We start from the raw sequence: 17,258 nt of genomic DNA, 5'->3' as shown, positions 1-17,258 counted from the left end.
TGAAAAAAACCACCAAGTCCACTGTAACTCTCTCACCGCTCTCCTCATGGGGTCCCGTTGTGGAGGTTGCTGCCCTCCTAATGGTCAGGGCCCCCCCGCCCCCACCCCAAGTGAACCTATTCCAAATAATGACCCGGGTATTCGTTACGGGTTTGCTATGTGCCAAGCACTGGGGGAGGTGCATGATAAAAAAAGTTAGACATAGTCTCCGTCCCTTGTGAGTCTGGGACACTTGAGGAAACTGAGGCACAGAAAAATTAAGCTATTTGCCCGAGGCGTACGGCACAGAAGCGGCAGAGTTAAGGATTAGAAGCCAGGTCCCCTGACTCCCATGTATGTACCCTTTCCCCTAGGCCACACAGCCTCCCCTGCTCTTTCTATAGGTAGAGTTCCTCTTCTAAACCCAGGCACACACACACTCTCTCTCTGTCCCCCTCTCCCCCTCCCTCTCTCTCCCCCCCTTCTGTCTCACACATCATCGCTGCCCCTTTTCACCATTTTTCTTCTGGGTGCCTCAAGTTGTGAAAATCATAGTATGTATTTATGATGACTGCCATCTGTTTTTTACTCCAATTAGCTTGAAAACTCCTTGAAGGCAGGGGCCGAGCCACTCCTATATGCCACATCACATAGAGAAGCAACGCAGTTTAAGGGAAAGAGCCCGGGGTCAGGGTGTCCGAGGATCTGGGTTCTAATCCCAGTTCGGCCACTTGTCTGCCTTGTGACTTAGAGCCAGTCACTTAACTTCTCTGAGCCTCCGTTACCTCCTCTCTAAAAGGGGGATGAAGACTGTGAGCCCCACGTGGGACAGGGACTGCGTCCGACCCGATTAGCTGGTATCTACCCAATGGTTAGTAGAGTGTCTGGCACCTGGTAAGCGCTTAACCAAGCCCGGGGTCATTGGAGGAGCTGGTGGAGGGGCGTGGCCGGAGCAGGTGGAGCTGAGCCCCGTGGTGCTTCCCTCCCCCTGTGGCGGCCCACGTGCGGCCCGGCCCGGCCCGGCCCGAGCACGCAGGGAGCTGCCCGCCCGCCCGCCCGCCCGCCCGCCCGCCCGCAACACTCATCCTGCCGCCCCGGACCCGTGCCAGCCCTTCCTCAAGCGACCCCTTCCTCACCGTAAGTGTCCCCTCTGCTCATGCCTTGGGACGGCTAACCCCGGACAGGCCCGGCGCCCCCCGCACCCCCCGAGGCGTCCCCCCTCGACCCCCTTCCCCTCCCAATCCTCGGGAAGGAGGGGCCGGGGGCTTGACCCAAAACTCCAGCGCCCCCCTCTCCCTCCCCTCTTCCTCTCCTTAATAATAATGGTAATTGTTAAGTGCTTACTGGGTGCCAAGCACCGTTCTAAGCGCCAGTTAGGTTAGACACAGTCCCTGTCCCACCTGGGGCTTACAGACTCAATGCCCATTCTACAGATGAGGGTACTGAGGTCCAGCGAAGGGATTTGCCCAAGGTCACACAGGTAAGCAGCAGAGTTGGTATTAGAACACACGACCTTCTGACTCCCAGGCCCGTGCTCTAACCACGAGGCCGTCCTGCCCCTCTTGCCCCACTTCCCTCTCTATTCTCCCAAGAGCCCAGGCTGGGAAGCCAAAAACCCCTGCCGATTTGGCTCCAGTTCTGCTATTTATTCCCCTGTATCTCCGACAGCATTACGTTCTGCCGTCCTTCGCGTCTCCACCCCAGATCCCCCTGACTTAGACTGTGAGAGCCCGGGGAGGGGCAGGGACTGTGCCCACCCTGATTAGCTTGTACAGCCTAGTAGGGAAGCAGAGTGGCCTAGGGAAAAGAACGTGGGCTTGGGAGTCAGAGTGGGTTCTCATTCCTCTCCGCCACTTGGTTGTTGTGTGGCCTTAGTCAAGTCACTTCACTTCTCTAGGCCTCAGTTACCTCATCTATAAAATGGAGATTTAGACCGTGAGTCCCATGTGGGACAGGGAGGGTGTCCAAATGATTACTTTTCCAGCAACCCTAGTGTTTAGAACGGTGCTTGGCCCATAGTAAGAGCTTAACAAATACCATTATTATTCTATCATTTAGTGCAGTGTTTGGCACGGGGTAAGCACTTAACGAGTACCATTGAAAGACCCCGAACAACTGGGAAAACCTGCCTCCGTGGAGTGTGGGCAGGGTTTGGGGGTGGGTTAGCTGGAAATGCTCCCTAGAACAGACCAAGCCAGAGGGCTCCCTTCCTCCCCTCCCACATGCCCACGCAGTCCTCACCACCTTAATCGGGTGCAGTGGTCCCAGGCAACCCTTCATTGTCCGGAATGATAGGCAGGGGTGGGGGGTCGGGGCACCGACTTCAGAGGTACAGCTGGTCCTAGGAAGCAGGGGCCAAGTTTCTGTCGAGAGCAAGCTCCCTTCTCTCCGCACCTGCTGATTGTGTGATGGAATTGATTGTGTGCGGAGTGGTGTGCTTGGGAGACTGCTTTAGTTAGGAGATAGTATTCCTGCCCTAAAGGAGATTGCAATCTAGTCGGGGAGACAGGCACTGAAATAAATTACAGGTAGGGGGAATAACAATGTTTAAAGATATGAACTAGCAGGTCATGATCCCTGTATTCCAGAATTTTATAATCTTCTGTGTGCAGAGCCCCGAACCAAGCAGAGTACAGCCTAGCCCTGGGAGAGAGCAGCAGCCAGCTCCTTCCCTATCTTCCAAGGCTTCAGTTTAACACTTTACATTGCTCCCAGGGTGCTCCCCCAACTCAGGTGCCCAGGTGTATCCTTGCTGTGAGCAGAGAAAGTGTCTTCCAACTCTTTTGGATCGTATTCTCCCAAGCGCGAAGTACGGTGCTCCGGAGCAGTAAGAGCTCGATAAATAATATTGATGGATTGTACCCGGTCGTGGCCCTGTCTGATTCAGAAGAGAGCCTTAGCAGTGGCCAGTCGGGAGACCAGCTCCCCTCTTGTCGATGAGGTCCGGTGGCGGGAATGGGCCAGGGTCAGGGGGTTGTGGCGTGTGAATGTGCATCACTGGCCTCTTCCACACCTGCCCCCTCACATCGTCTCTTCAACAAAGACCCCTTATTCCCTAGAATGCTCTGGGCCGGGTGCTGAAGATGTCCGTCCTCCTGCAAGCACTGTTCTCGCCAAAACTGATAGCAGTGGCAGTAAGTGATTGACCCAAATGGGTGATTTCAAAACAGCTCTCCTGTCATTATTAGGTTTAAAGAGTGCAAAGGTCAAGGACCGAGTCGTGACATTTTACCTTGCACATATGCCACTGGGTGTTGAAGAAACAGCGATCCAAGATAATTTGATTTTATATTATATTCCCCCTGCCAACCCCCCACCAGAATGTTCAGTATTTCTTTGTCGAGCAGACTGGCATTAATAGATTTTGAAGATGCTGATTTTTTTTCCTCTTGTGCATTTTTATTCACCCCTAATCCTTATCTCATATCAACAACAACCATAATACCTGAGCTTCATAAAATACCCTTTTTTCTCAAGAGGCGAAACCCTTTCATACATTTTATTTGATCTGCTCTCTGGGAGCTGGAAGGGTAGAGAAAGAGGGCAGGGACTCATGTCCCTGGCTTGGGGCCATGAGAAGAGAGACAGAAATCTGCTGTTAGTCTCAGGAATGCTAACACTGTAATTAATAGTGTAATAAGGTGCAATTTATAGATGCTCGTTCCCGGAGACCTCTGGGCCCGAAACACTTAGCGCAAGGGAAAATTAAAAACGTAGATAATCACAGGTAGGAAGGCCCGGTCTCTGCCGGCCAAGCTCCAGACCGCACGACCCTGCTCACCACACTCTCCCTCTGAGGGGAGCCAGTCCACCTGTCAAAGACCTGCCTCGGGTAGGGTACGGGGGTGCATGGAGGCACAGGCCGGAAGGTCCCAGGGTGTGAGGAAGAGAAGGCCAGTCCTGCAAACCATTCATCGAGAAGGGCCAAGGAGACTGGTGGGGATGGTTAGATAGAGCTGGGTTTTTCTGCAGCCAACTGAGTCACAGCTCTTGTGGAGTGCCAGGTTTGGGCCTGTAGTTTTTTTCTTCAAAGCCCTCTTCCACCCGCCCTCTTGTGCATACATGGTGTTTGCCGGTGTGTGGGGCGGGAGAGAAGGGGAAAATGGTGGGAGGCAGGAGGATGGATGAGCAGCTGAGGCTCTGGGTAGCAGCAGCCTACATTTGGGGGGGCAGTGTGGTGGACCGAGGTCAGAAGTCCCCGCTGGACCAGACCCCTTGGTTGGATCCCGGGACTGAAGATTGGGTGGTTGTTGGTGTGGCTCGGAAGTGGTGCCTCTGACCTTGACAGGTTGGGAGGGAGTCGGAGGGGCTCTGGAGCGTGTGTATATATGTGTGGTGGTTGGGGGGAGGGAGGAGGGTTAGATGCTCCCCCTGCCTCCTAGACACATGATCAGCAATAACCTGGCCAAGCAACTCTTTAATTGTGTTCTGTGACTTGAGTAGTGTGGCAGAAATTCTGTCTGCTGTTTGGTTAACATGAGTACTGTTGCCAGTTTCAAGGCAAAGATCATTTGGTTATTTTTTTTTTAATGGTATTTAAGGGCTCATCCTGTCCCACTGCAGGACATGGAAGATTGCACTTCGACTGCAGGGATAACCTCACTTCCTTGGGGAACTGAATTTTGCACAAAGAAGTTGTAGATAGATATAGATGTCTTGGCCACAAGCACAGGATGCCTTTCTGGGGAGGGATTTTGGGGATGGCCAGTTGAAGCTGGGGTCTGAGCTGGAGGGAAAGTGGATGGGGAAGGAGGTGTCATCTAGTGGTAGCAATTGAGGATGAGTTCTGAAAGATCTCCTGGACAAATAATTGAACGGCAATTGAGTCTTAATTTCCAGGTCCAATCATCTCCATCACCGGGTCCGTTGCCTTCCTTAGCTCAATTCCATTAGTTGACGTTTCACCTTTTTTGTGTATCCCCAAACCTTTACAGAAATTAGCCATCTTTGAGTTTTCATGAAAATCTTGGCTTTGCTCTCAGCCCAGGGAGTTTATTTTGCAAAGACTGTTATAGAAAGAACAGGAGAGCTTCCCCCCATCCTACTGCAGTAAGGTGACAAGATAAATGTTAACATTTTAATGAAAGCCACTATGGGGAAATTTGCCTAAAAAAAAAAAAGAGGGATGGATACCTCATTAATAAACCTTTGCTCCCATTCAAATTAGAAATGATTCCCTCTGCATTCCATTTATTTTCTGGCTTTCTCTCTTCCTCCTTCTCGTTGACTCCTAAGCATCGGTTAAGTGAAGACAGGGTGGGGAAGAGGCCAATCGGCTTGAGCAGTCAATCAGCACCTGCTGGTTGTTTCCCCTCCGTGAAACCTCACAGTCACTTTCCACGGTGACTCTCTGCGATGTCCCGGACTGAGGCATTTTCACTTTGGGAAAGGGAAAAGAATGAGGAAGATGTCCGCCCAGGCCACTCAGATCCTATTTTCACAATGCAAGTCCTGGTCACTAAAATGCCAACTGCGGAGAGGAGGAGAAGAGCAGCCCCAGGGAGATTTCTCATGCAGGATGGGGTTTGGGAGTTTTCCATGGGGTGGGGCGGGGGAGAGTGAGAAACAGACAAATGGACATGAGCGAGCCCAGCAGGCCTCTTCCCTCTGGTGAGGGAGGAGCAGGACCCCTCCAGGAGAGATGACACCGGCTGCTTCTCCTGAGGCATTGGTTACTCCTCCAAGGTGGGGAAGGGAACATTTTCACCTAGGGTCATTGAGTCACTCAGGACAGGAGCTGTACCAGGACTGGGAGACAGAGCCCAGGGGAAGCTGGATAGGAAAGGAAATTTGGGAAAACGCCTTAGCCCACATCAGGCAGACTCCTCTCTGCAAGATTGGAGCTCCAAAACTGTGTCCCTGAGGGAAGAATGAGGCGAGGGCAGTCATACCCCTGGATTGATAGAGGCATATGGTTTCATCCAGGAGGAGCGAGGCTGGAAGCCCAGGACAGACAGCTGTGTGGGTCAGCTCCCTGTTTTCCCCTTCACTATTATTGTTACGTTATTTGGTTAGCATTTGTCATGTGTCAAGCACTGTTCTAAGCACCAGTGCAGATACCCATTAATCAGGTTGGACACAGTCCCTGTCTCCTATGGGGCTCACAGTCTGACTGGGCATCTATGTAACAGGGCCAATTTCAAGTTCAAAACAGTTGGCAGCTTGCCCCCAGATGATATATGCAGAATATTTCAGTGCAGCTTTGCAAGTGCATTAGGTTGAAGCTCCCTGAGGACAGGGAATATGTCTTGTTTCTGTTGTACTCTCCCAAGCACTTAATACTGTGCTCTCCTCTCAGTAGGTGTTCAGTAACCACCACTGAATTGGATGAGTAGGTTAAAGTGGAAAAAAAAGGCTAACTTTCTCCATCGCTTCTCCCATTTACCAATGTTCCATTGAGGATGCATCCCAAAAAACAGAATTAGTGCTGTGAGGGAATCATACTTTAAATTCTTATTAAGGATTGTAAGCAGCATGGCCTAGTGGAGAGAGCATGGGCCTGACAATCAGAAGGTCATGGGTTCTAATCCCAGCTCCACCACCTGTCTGCTGTGTGACCCTTGGACAAGTCACTTCACTTCTCTGTGCCTCAGTTACCGAATCTATAAAATGGGGATTGAGACTGTGAGTCCCATGTGGGACAGAGACTCTGACTAACCCGATTTGTTTATATCCACCCCAGTGCTTACTTCAGTGCCTGGCACAGAGTAAGTGCTTAACAAATACCGTCATCACTATTATTATTAATAATAATTTCCCACATCTGATTTTTTTACCCTTCAACCTATTTTGAGAGAGTGCCCTGGGCATGGGACCCAAGCTAATATGCAAAGCTGTAGAAGATGTACCTCTTTTGAGATAATTTTGAGACAACAGGTCTCTCTGCCTCTTCTTTCCTATAGATACTTGAATGACTCCAGAGAGCTATTTTGTGCATCTCCAGATTTTCTAAACAAGTCTGCTGGGTGAATAGAAACTGTAACCTTTAATGTCTTGTGTTGGTTGCTGGAGCTGTGAACTGTGACTTTTATACTAAATTCTATTTTGCTGCAATGGCCTGTTTTTGGTCTTTTCTTCCCCTAACTCGGGCTTCACGTCAAAATTGGATTAGGAGTTTCCATTGACTGGGATTCATTTGTCTTGCTGTAAGCTGAGTGGTTCAAAAACTATAGAGCTGCCAGAGTCAGAAAGCAAAGTCATAAGGTAAATTAAGTATCTCTGGCATCAGCTGGGGAGGAGGGAGGGAGGCAGCCTTCGGCGTGTCGATTAGAGGAGCACTAGCTCCCCCTGGACTCTGGCCTCCTGTCGTTGTTCAGCCACTACCGTGACTTCTGCATTTCACTGTTCCGGGCTGACTTCCCTGCCTTTCTCGTCCCCCTTCATTGGATGAGCTTGAGTTTGGGGGTCTCTATGTCCCTGACACAGCTGGTGTCATGAAGCAAGTATCTACCCCACCCTCTTCCCCATAATCCTCTTGGATTGGCCCAGCAAGGCCATACAAAAGCATTAGCCTTTCCTCACCAAGCTCTCTTTTCCTTTTCTTCAACTCTCTTCTGCGGCACCCTGACTTGCTCCCTTTATTCACTCCTCCCTTTCAGCCTCACAGCAATTATGTGTAATTTATTTATATTAAAGTCTGCCTCCCTCTCTAGTTTGTAAATTCATTGTGGACAGGGAATGTGACTATTGCATTGTATTGTACTCTCCCAAGGACTTAGTACAGTGCTCTGCACACAGTAAGTGCTCAGTAAATAGGATTGACTGACTGATGGATCAGTCGACTCAGATGTGGCTACTGGGGGCTGGCCGGGGTCCAGCTGCCTCCACCACCATTCCATCACCAAGGGGAGTGATTTCTAGTGGGACTGGGCCTGGAAAATGGCAGGACTTCCTTTCTACCTCAAGGGGAAGTTGGATAAAGGTTGAATTCAAGTTACCCTTCACACGTTTTAGCCACTGAGGAGATAAGCCTCTCCATGTTCTCCCAATTCCAGACCCACGGAGGGAGGCCTTGGACCCAAACTTAACTGGAGGCCGATTGGCGGAGGGTACTTTATGATTTTTCCTTGGCTAATGATGTGCCCCTTCTGCCCTGGAAGCCCACAGGGTTTTAATTGTTACTGGATAGATCTGTTCCTTTTGTAGGGAGGGTCCCTGCTGTTCCTCTTGGAAACTGCAGCTTAGCTGGCAAGGCAGTGCGGGAAGAGCTCAGTGAGCCCGGGCATTTGCTTTTCAGGAGAAGGAAGTCTCTGAATGGTGTGTTGAGATTGGTGTATTATTTATGGAATTGGCCCAGAGGAAAACTTGGGAAGCAAACCAGCTCCCTGTGTGTATCAGGAGTCTCCCATTGCCTCATCTCAGGGCTGCTCTTGGTGGTAATTGCCATCCGGGCAGTGCTGAGTCCCGAGGGCTGAAACAGCCCAATCCATTTCATGGATGTTCTTTCTAGTGATGAGCAGGGCTCTGAGCCCGAACAGTTTCCTGCAGTCCCCTCAGGGTGCACCTTCATTTCTCTTACTCCCCCTTTTCTTTTTTTAATAATAATAATGATGATGGCATTTTTTAAGTGCTTACTATGTGCCAGGCAAGATAATCAGGTTGGACACAGTCCCTGTCCCACGTTGGGCTCACGATCTTAATCATTTTACAGATGAGGGAACTGAGGCACAGAATTTAAGTCACTTGCCCAAAGTCACACAGCGGACAAGTGGCAGAACTGGGATTAGAACCCAGGTCTTTCTGACTCCCAGGCCCGTGCTGTATCCAATAGGCCAGGCTCCTTCTTTTAATGGTATTTAAGCACTTTCTATATATCAAGTACCGTTCTAAGCGATTCCTTCTGCATCACCCATGCACTTGGAGCTGTTTCCCTTAAGCACTTGATATTCACCGCTCACTCAGCACTTATATACGTAGTCCTAATTTATTTGAATGTCTGTCCCCCTACTCTAGATTGTGAGCTCCTTGGGGAACGTGTCTACCAACTCTGTTGTACTGTACTCTTCCAAGCACTGTATCGGAGTGCTCTACACACAGTAAATGCTCAATGAATACACTTGCTTGATCAGAGGATCTTGGGAGAAAGAATTGAAAATGTGCTCCCTGCTACCAAACATATACTTGACAAGAAAGCCCAACTCCCATGCAAGGCCTCCTTGCGGCTGGGAGCTAGAGAGTCAAACCTATCCCTTCAAAGAATGTGGAACCAGAAGCCAGAGAAGAACATTCTGGGAAAGAAACCCTAAAATCGCCCCCCTTCCAGACTCTCGGGCTAACAAGACTTGGACATGTGGCAGTGGGGATGTGGAGTGGGGAGAGGGGCGCTGGTAGGGGGGATGAGGGAGTGGCTGTGATGACTGCCAAGGCAACTACTGATGCCTAGTTCCTCCCAGCATCCTGTTGCCACTGACTGGAACAGAGTTCTGGAAGGGATAAGCCACCAGGAATGTTTCCTGTTCTTAGGCTGCACGGGGGGATGTGTGGGATGTGACGGGCTGTGGGACCCTCAGGGAGGCTGTGGGGTGAAGGAGGTTGGGAACCACTGACTTAGTCCAGAGCCGAGGAGGGCTGCAGATTCATGGCCAAGGTGGCTATTGACCTACAGAAGGGTTGATGGCCCAAGGAGTCATTTAGAGGAGCAGCTAAAGTTCACCATGCCTATTCCCTCTGTACATTAAATGTTTCACGTCAGAAGTGAGGCTTCTGGTCCGTCACCCAGGAGGCTCTGGTTAAGTTGCACTCACTACCACGACCCTACTGTAGCCTCTCTGATGACTTCTAATTGTGTCTTCTAACTGCAGCAAACTGGCTGATATTTGGGTGTTCACGGGGTGGAGAGGTGTGTGTGTGTGTGTAGGCATGGGGTGAGGTGAGGTGGGGGGTGGGCCATAAGGGCCAGGTTGGAATTAATCCAGGTCTATCATTGTGATGTGCAATGCTCAGCTTGAACCCCTGCCAGGCTAGGGTTGGCCAGAGGGAAAAAGGACTATTCAAAAAGTTTGGTTTTGATCTGAGAAATGTGTCTTTCTCTGACTCCAGGGATTTTACAAAATGCCTCCATCTCTGAGGGAGAAGTAATGGATGAGAAGGGCTGAATCTGGAAATTGTGTGGGGAAACCACCCAAAGTGGATGTGTGAGATGAACAGTCAGCCCGTCAAAGGGCAGGGACTGTTTCTTTTACCGATTTGTACCTTCCAAGCGCTTAGTACAGTGCTCTGCACATAGTAAGCGCTCAATAAATACTATTGAATGAATGAACAGTTTGTACCCTGGGAGATTTGCCCCAAGGTCCCCTATTGGCCTCCTCTTGTGTAGACACCCCCTGAGGGCCCTTTCTTTCCCTCTCCAGTCGCTCTCCCTCTGGGGCCACTCAGGGTCACAGGTTGCTGCAAGTTTCTGGGTGCCAGTTCCCTGGGAGCTTCCATTTTATTTAGGTCCCTGGGTGACCAGATGTTCCACTGTTTCAGGGGAAAACTCCCTGCTGGGAGATGGAGAACCCAGCATGGCCAGCCTCTTCGGCGCTGTTTCCGGAAGGAGACCGGGAATGTGGATGCTGCTTGGAGCTGAATGCTTTCCCTCTGGAAGGAGACCAGGTATGTCATTGCCATTTGGGCTGAATGTCTTGGCTCGTGGTCTCTGCCTGGGCCAGAGGAGACAGGGCCTGCTGGGCAACAAACAATCTCATGCTAGGCTCAGGTCAGAGAAAAGGGAGGGTTCTCTGAGTGACGGGAAGCTGGGAGAGAAGGGGGCCATGTCCAGGCCTGTTATTGGGGATTTCAGCCCCTGTTTTCTTCTTACCGGAGCCTGGGCTCACCTGGAGGAAGGACAGCATCGCCACCCAGGGAGGGAGGTGTGATGTGAGTGCTGAGGAGGCCAATGAACTTAGAGGGATTGGACCAGTGGTTAAGTTGGGACGGTCTGGAGGACAATCTCCCGAGACGAGGAGGAGGAGGAAGTGTCTGAATTTGGAAGGTGCCAAGTCAGCTCCCCTCAGCACAGCGGCCCTGAGGACTGTGTGGCCCGACCTGTGGTGGCAGTCACCTCTCTGCTGTGAGCTGGGCTGGCCGCCAAGATGGAGGAGTCTCGTGTGCACCCGGGAGGTTGTCTGCAAGCTCCACAGTAGGGCACCCGGACAGGAGAACTGAGGGGAAAAGGGTGGGGGCAGGCAGGGAGTGAGGCCAGGGACCTGACTCCGCAAATGTGTTTGTGTTTATATGGTGGTGCTGTTCTTATCCTGAACACAAAAATGGTACCTCACTGACCCCCTGTCTCGCACAGAGGTGTCAAACTGGAATTCCTTCCAACCAATTGCTTCTAGGCTGTTCTTTAAAACCTGTACTATGGCAAGAGCGGTTGTAAGTAGATTCTGTGTGCTGGAAAAATCATCGAGGAAAGCGTTATGGTGATTTCTCTTCCATTCAGTGGGAAAGATGTTTCCTCTTCCCGGAATTCTTCAGAATAGAGGAAAGCATCAGAGTGCCCTCCTCTCCCCTCACCCCCTCCTTCCTAAATTCCCCTAGATTCTAGTGATTGCTTTGTTTTCCTGGTCCCCAGAGGGAGTATCAGTAATTAGGATACAGACCGGTGAGTCCCTGGGCTCTTTCTCCTCAGTCAGGGAAGGCTTCCCAGAGTAGGTGGGGCTGAAGATCAAGGTGGAAATCACTCTGGTGGCATCCTTGCTCAGCCAGGTCCCTTCAATCAATTGCATTTTTTGAGCACTTACTGTCTGCAGAGCAGTATACTAAGCACTTGAGAAAGCATAGTATGATAGAGTTGGTAAACACATTCCTTGCCCACAACGAGCTTGGTTGTCCTGCATCAGGAAGGCTCCCTTCTCTTCTAGCAGACGGGATTTTCGCTTTCTTTCGTGAGTGGGATTGAATATCTGGGCTCTTGCCTCCACACAGGGGCCAGGCCTTATTCTGCAAATGGTTCCTGGGATCACAGTTATGCTGCACAGCAGAATTTTAGGTCCTTCCCCTTGATATGACAGATGATCACCTTCAAAGACTTACTAATGCACATCTCTTCCAAGAGGCCTTCCCTAAGCCCTCATTCCGCCTACTCCCTCTCCATTCTCCCTTGCATTTGGATTTGTATTAAGTCCTTGATAGTCACCTTGCCCTTAGCAGCCACAGCGCTTATGTACATATCTATAATTTATCTTCATGTCTGTCTCCCTCTCTAGACCGTAAGCTTCTTGTGGGCAGGGAATGTATCTACTAACTCTGTCATAGCGTACTCTCTCAAGCACTTAGAACAGTGCTCGGTGCACTGTAAATGCTCAATAAATACCATTGAATGGATTGATTGATGGAATCTGATGGGGGAAAATGTCCTTTGCTATGGCAAGATGGATGAGGAACCTCCACTTCTAAAATGCCAAAGGGAGAGTGCCTAGACTGATTGCCTTTTAAGATGCTTAACTAGCCAAGACAGGGCAGCTCTGGGGGTATGGTCATCATGCAGGAGGCCATGAGGCTATGAGTTCTCACCTCCAGCTGGGCTCTGGTATGAACCTTCAGTGCCCTCCAATGAATGGGGGGGAGCAGGAAAGTTCTGAGTGACTTTCCTTTCGGCAGTGATGGAACGGAAGTGGAAATCTAGTGCCCCTCCAACCTCCCCACACCCCCCACCAATCCAGGCAAACTGCTTTCCTGTCCTTGTCACCCTTCACCTTTCCAGACTCCTAATGTCTTAGGTGTGGTGGTCCTGGAGAAGCTGCTCCATCCCTCTGATCACCTTGGTGGTTTTTCGCTGCCCCTTCTCCGGCTGTGTTTGAAGTAATGGCTCAGATTCCAGGGGAGGACATAGCTTGGTTGCTTGTGACCACACCCCGCTTTGGGAACGGAGAAGAACATTAAGTCTCGGACCCGACAGCTATGGCTCCGCGGGGCCTCGGCAGAGAGGATTTGAGCGAGAGTGCTAGCTGTCGCAGAGGCTGTGGCAGGGCTCTTCCCCGTGCCTGTCCTTCGGGGCTGGGGGTTGTGGGGCAGGAGAGCAGTGAGATCAGCAGTGAGATCACGTACGGCTTGGCAGATCAACGGGGTAGAAACATAGGATTATCTAAAAGAAGTGGTCCTGGGGTCCGGTTCCGACCCGGCTTCGCCCAGGCCGGGAGCAGGTGGCCAACCAGCACACATGGCGGGAAGAGAAGAGGATCTGGGAGTGAATGGAATGGGAACGGGCAGGCAGCCCCGCCATGTGGCTGCATAAGTGCACAGCGCTTCTGGTCACGTCTTTAGGCGCTGTTCATCTCCCTATCTGGATTTTATTTTAGTGTCTGATTTGCCTCCCCGCTCCCCCCGCACTAAATCATAAACTCCTCATAGGCAGAGAGCATCTGCTAAGACCAATGGATCTCTGTAGCACCTAGCAGGGTGTTCTGCAAGGAACAGGCATTCAGTAAATCCCACTGGTTGATTGAGTGGGTATGTGGTTAGGAATGTGTGCAGAGAAGTGGATACTTTGCCTTCTAGGGATTGGCTGTTTTAATGAACCCAGCATTGACCTCAACTAGGTGTTCCCACGTCCCCAAGGGCAGATGCTGAGTGGCATACTGTGCCCATCCTGAGCAGGTCTTACGGGGGCCAGACAGGAGATGGGTGGCAGAATGGAGAGGAGGGGTTCGGATGGACGGTCCCGTTCCCCCCCCCCCCCCGAAATGGGGAAGTTGGAGCTGGGGAGAGGCAGGTGGGTGGGGGTCGGGGGGGCTGGGGCATCTGGGCTGGTCTCATGGCCTTGGCCAGGTTGCAGGTTTGAGTCCCCCATGAAATAGCTTCCTGTCAGCGAGGTGTGCTCCAGTCCGCCAGCTTCCCGTAGACCCGAATCCTAGGCAAAGAGGCTCCGCACTCTTTTGGAACTACTTAAAATTCCAGCCCTGTCCCTGGACTCACATAGCTACCGATTAAGTACTCAGCAGAAAGAGCTCCAAGACTGGCCAAAGGGCTTCTCAGAAAGTCCTCTTTCTTCCCAAGGCAGCCAGCCTCCTACTCCGGGGCTCTAGTGGACTCCTTGGCCTGTTGCCTGCTCCCACCTCAGTTTTAGGGTCTGGGGACACTGGCCGGGTGGCAGCGTTTTGGACCTGCGGAACAGGACTGTGAGGTCGGGGCTAGATCTACTCCAAAACACGACTGGGAAATCAATCAATCAACTGACCATATTTATTGAGCGCTAACTGGGTGCGGAACACTGTACTAAATGCTTGGGGGAGTACAGTGGGACAGAGTTGGTAGACATGCTCCCTGCCCATATTGAGCGTACAGTTTAGAGGAAATCCCTGAATGATCACTGGATTGGGAGTGGGTGGAGAAGATGGGGAGCCTTAGGAGACTTTCTCCTACCTGGCTATGAGCAGCTTCTTGCTAAGCCCAGGGCTAGAGCATAAACTTCTCATGGGTCAGTGGTATATCTTGTACATTTCCAAGTTTTCAGTTCGGTGTGCTGCACCCAGTGGGTGCTCAGTAAGTACCAGCACCGCTACCTATGGGCATTGGTCCAGTGAGTTTCCCAGAATTCCAGTGGGCCAGTCCAGAGATACTTCAGTCAGTCACTGCTCACGTCTCTCTCTACTTCCTTTCCTTTCTTATCTTCCTTCCACAGCCCTCTTCTTCCCCCTTGATCCCCAAACACCCCCCCCCCCCCATAGTGTCTTGGTTTCTCCACACACAGTCGCAACAGTATGAAATGAAATGCCCCCGTCTTTCCAGGTTTGGTGTTTAAAGTTAAAAATGAGATCTCTGGTAGATAGTTGGATGGTGGGGGCTTTATTCATAATTAATTTTGTGGTCTCTCCAGAAACCGCAGTGAGGTCTAGCATCATGGTGCATTTAGAATTTTCTGATACCAGCAGCGGATAAAATCGGAGGTATTAAAAAAAAAAAAGTTTATGTAAGTTGTCATTTTTCCCTGTCGTCGTCCCTTACTGGTGTGGTCTGAAGAAGCAACGGCAAAACCGGAACAGGACTGCTGAGGCTTTAAGGCTGAGAAACTGCATGGAGGAGTAGATTACAGAGTTAATAGAGTTTCTCTCCCCTTCTTGCCAGCCAGATTCTCACTGGGGCACAAGAGTGCTACAGGCAAGTAGGCAGACAGGGTTGCAGCATTCTGCCTCTGAAAGACTGTTTCCCCAGGGGAGGTACCCTGCTCCTTGAGGCCATCTAGAGCTCCAGGGAGGACTGACTAGTTCCACGAAAGAGCGGAAGTGGTTTTGAAAACATGGTAGAGGAGGTTGATAATGACAATGATAGTGGTATTTGTTAAGCACTTACCAAGTGCCTAGTACAGGGCTCTGCACTCAGTTATACTCCATCAACTGGAGTACTCAATACCATTAACTGGTCTATTTCCCTCAGGAAGCACACCGTTTGGTGATGCTCGCTGGGTGGTCCCGGGCCTGGTCCCAACCTGGGGCTGGGTGGGGGCAGTGGGATTCAGCCTGGCCTCCCAGGATGATGGATCTGACATCTGACATCTTTCCCCCCCACACCAACCCTGTGTGTGTGTGTGTGTGTCTCAGGCAGTGGAGTGTGCACGAGTGCCCTGTGGGGAGGAATTTTCCCTGCTGGGTGTCTGTGATGGCCTAGGGCTGCTCAGTGGCAGGAATGGGGTGCTTTGAATGAAGGCAAGTCCTTTTATCTGTTAATCTGAACTCTGGGTACATATCTGGCACTCTACCCCAGTAGGGGACTAGCGGAGAAAAAGCTCATGGAAGGAGCTTCAGTTTAAGTAGGTGGCTTCCGGGTACTTGAGGCCTGATGGATCATAAGGAAATGGGGCTTCTGAGGGCCTACTGGAAAACCTAAGGCTTCTTTATACATCTCTGAGGCACCCTGGCCCTCAGGGTGGTGGCTTCTGGGGGTTTCTGGTTCAGTAGACTTCAGCTGGACCTTCCCTCCCCACTTTGTGTTCACCTCTCTCTCTGCACTCCCAGAGGTTTGCAGCTCACTTTCTCCAGCTTCCCCCGACCCCAGAATGCATGGGGCGGGGGGTGGGGGCGAGAGGGGGGGGGCGGGGCAGGGGCCGGCACCTACGGCATCTGGGAACCGGACCACGACAGAGAGCACCATTCCCCTGACTCCCATCCCTGAGCTCTCCTCACTGGAGGGTCGAGGCCTGGCTCCAGCAGGCCTGCACTGCCGCTCAGCTCTCAGGGAGGGCATCCTGCCCCCGCTCCACCCTCGCCTGTCCCTCTGGGTGGGGTGGAACAGGGGGTGTGTGGGGCTCAGACCCTGCTGGGACTCTGAGTTGCAGCACCCCCCGTTACCCACCCTGCCACAGCAACCAGGAGCAACAGCTGCTCTTGTGCCCAGTGCAGCTATATCATCCTCTCCCAAGTGCTTAGTACAGTGCTCTGCACACAATAAGCGATCAATAAATCCCTTGATTGACTCATCGCCCAAAGCAGTCTTACACCCTGGCCTCCACAGCCCCAGCTGTGATCACATTAACCAACTCTGCGGCACTCTTCCAAGCCTCTGTTACAGTGCTCCGCACATAGTGGATGCTCAGTAAGTACTATTGATTGGCTCTCCTGTAATGTGCAGGCTGTAAACTCATTATGGGCTGGGAGTGTGTTTGCTGATTCTGTTGTATTGTACTCCCCCAAGTATTCAGTACAGTGCTCTGCACATAGTAAGTGCTCAATAATTACCATTGATTTATCGCGAATAACTTTTTTTAAATGGTATTTTTAAAGCATTTATTATGTGCCAGGCACTGTACTAAGTGCTGGGGAAGATACAGGCTAATTAGGTTGGACACACTCCATGTCCCATGCAGCGCTCACAGCCTTAATCCCCATTTTACAGATAAGGCAACTGGGAATCAGAGAAGTGAAGTGACTCGCTCAAGGTCACACAGCAGACAAGTGGGAGAGTTGAGATCAGAACCCAGGTCTTCTGACTCCCAGGTCTGCGCTCTATCCGCTAGGCCACAATGCTTCTCCTTACATTGTCGTTGGGAAAGAGCCCTATACTAAGTTCTGTTTGATTCAATGGGAATTAAGGGGTTAGAGGGTAAAGGTCTTGAAGATCATCACCACAACTGACATTTTTCAGTACCGACTCCTCTCTTCTTGCTTTCCTCGCCGCAAGCCGAATGCTTTCCACCCTTGCCACTCGTCGCTGTTTTAGGGCAAAGATGCCAGAGCAACTTTGGGAAGAAGGGCTGGCAGCGGCATAACAAGCGGGCACTGACTCACACCGATATTCTGTTCCTGGGCCACGTCTTCCCAGACGGGTGATGGGCCAGGGCTCTCGAAGTCTCCTCAACTCCCCGG

The sequence above is a fragment of the Ornithorhynchus anatinus genome, chromosome 16 (assembly GCF_004115215.2).
Source record: "Ornithorhynchus anatinus isolate Pmale09 chromosome 16, mOrnAna1.pri.v4, whole genome shotgun sequence".
Taxonomy (NCBI): Eukaryota; Metazoa; Chordata; class Mammalia; order Monotremata; family Ornithorhynchidae; genus Ornithorhynchus; species Ornithorhynchus anatinus.
The sequence above is the reverse complement of the archived record's forward strand: the minus strand, read 5'-3'. Positions refer to the sequence as shown.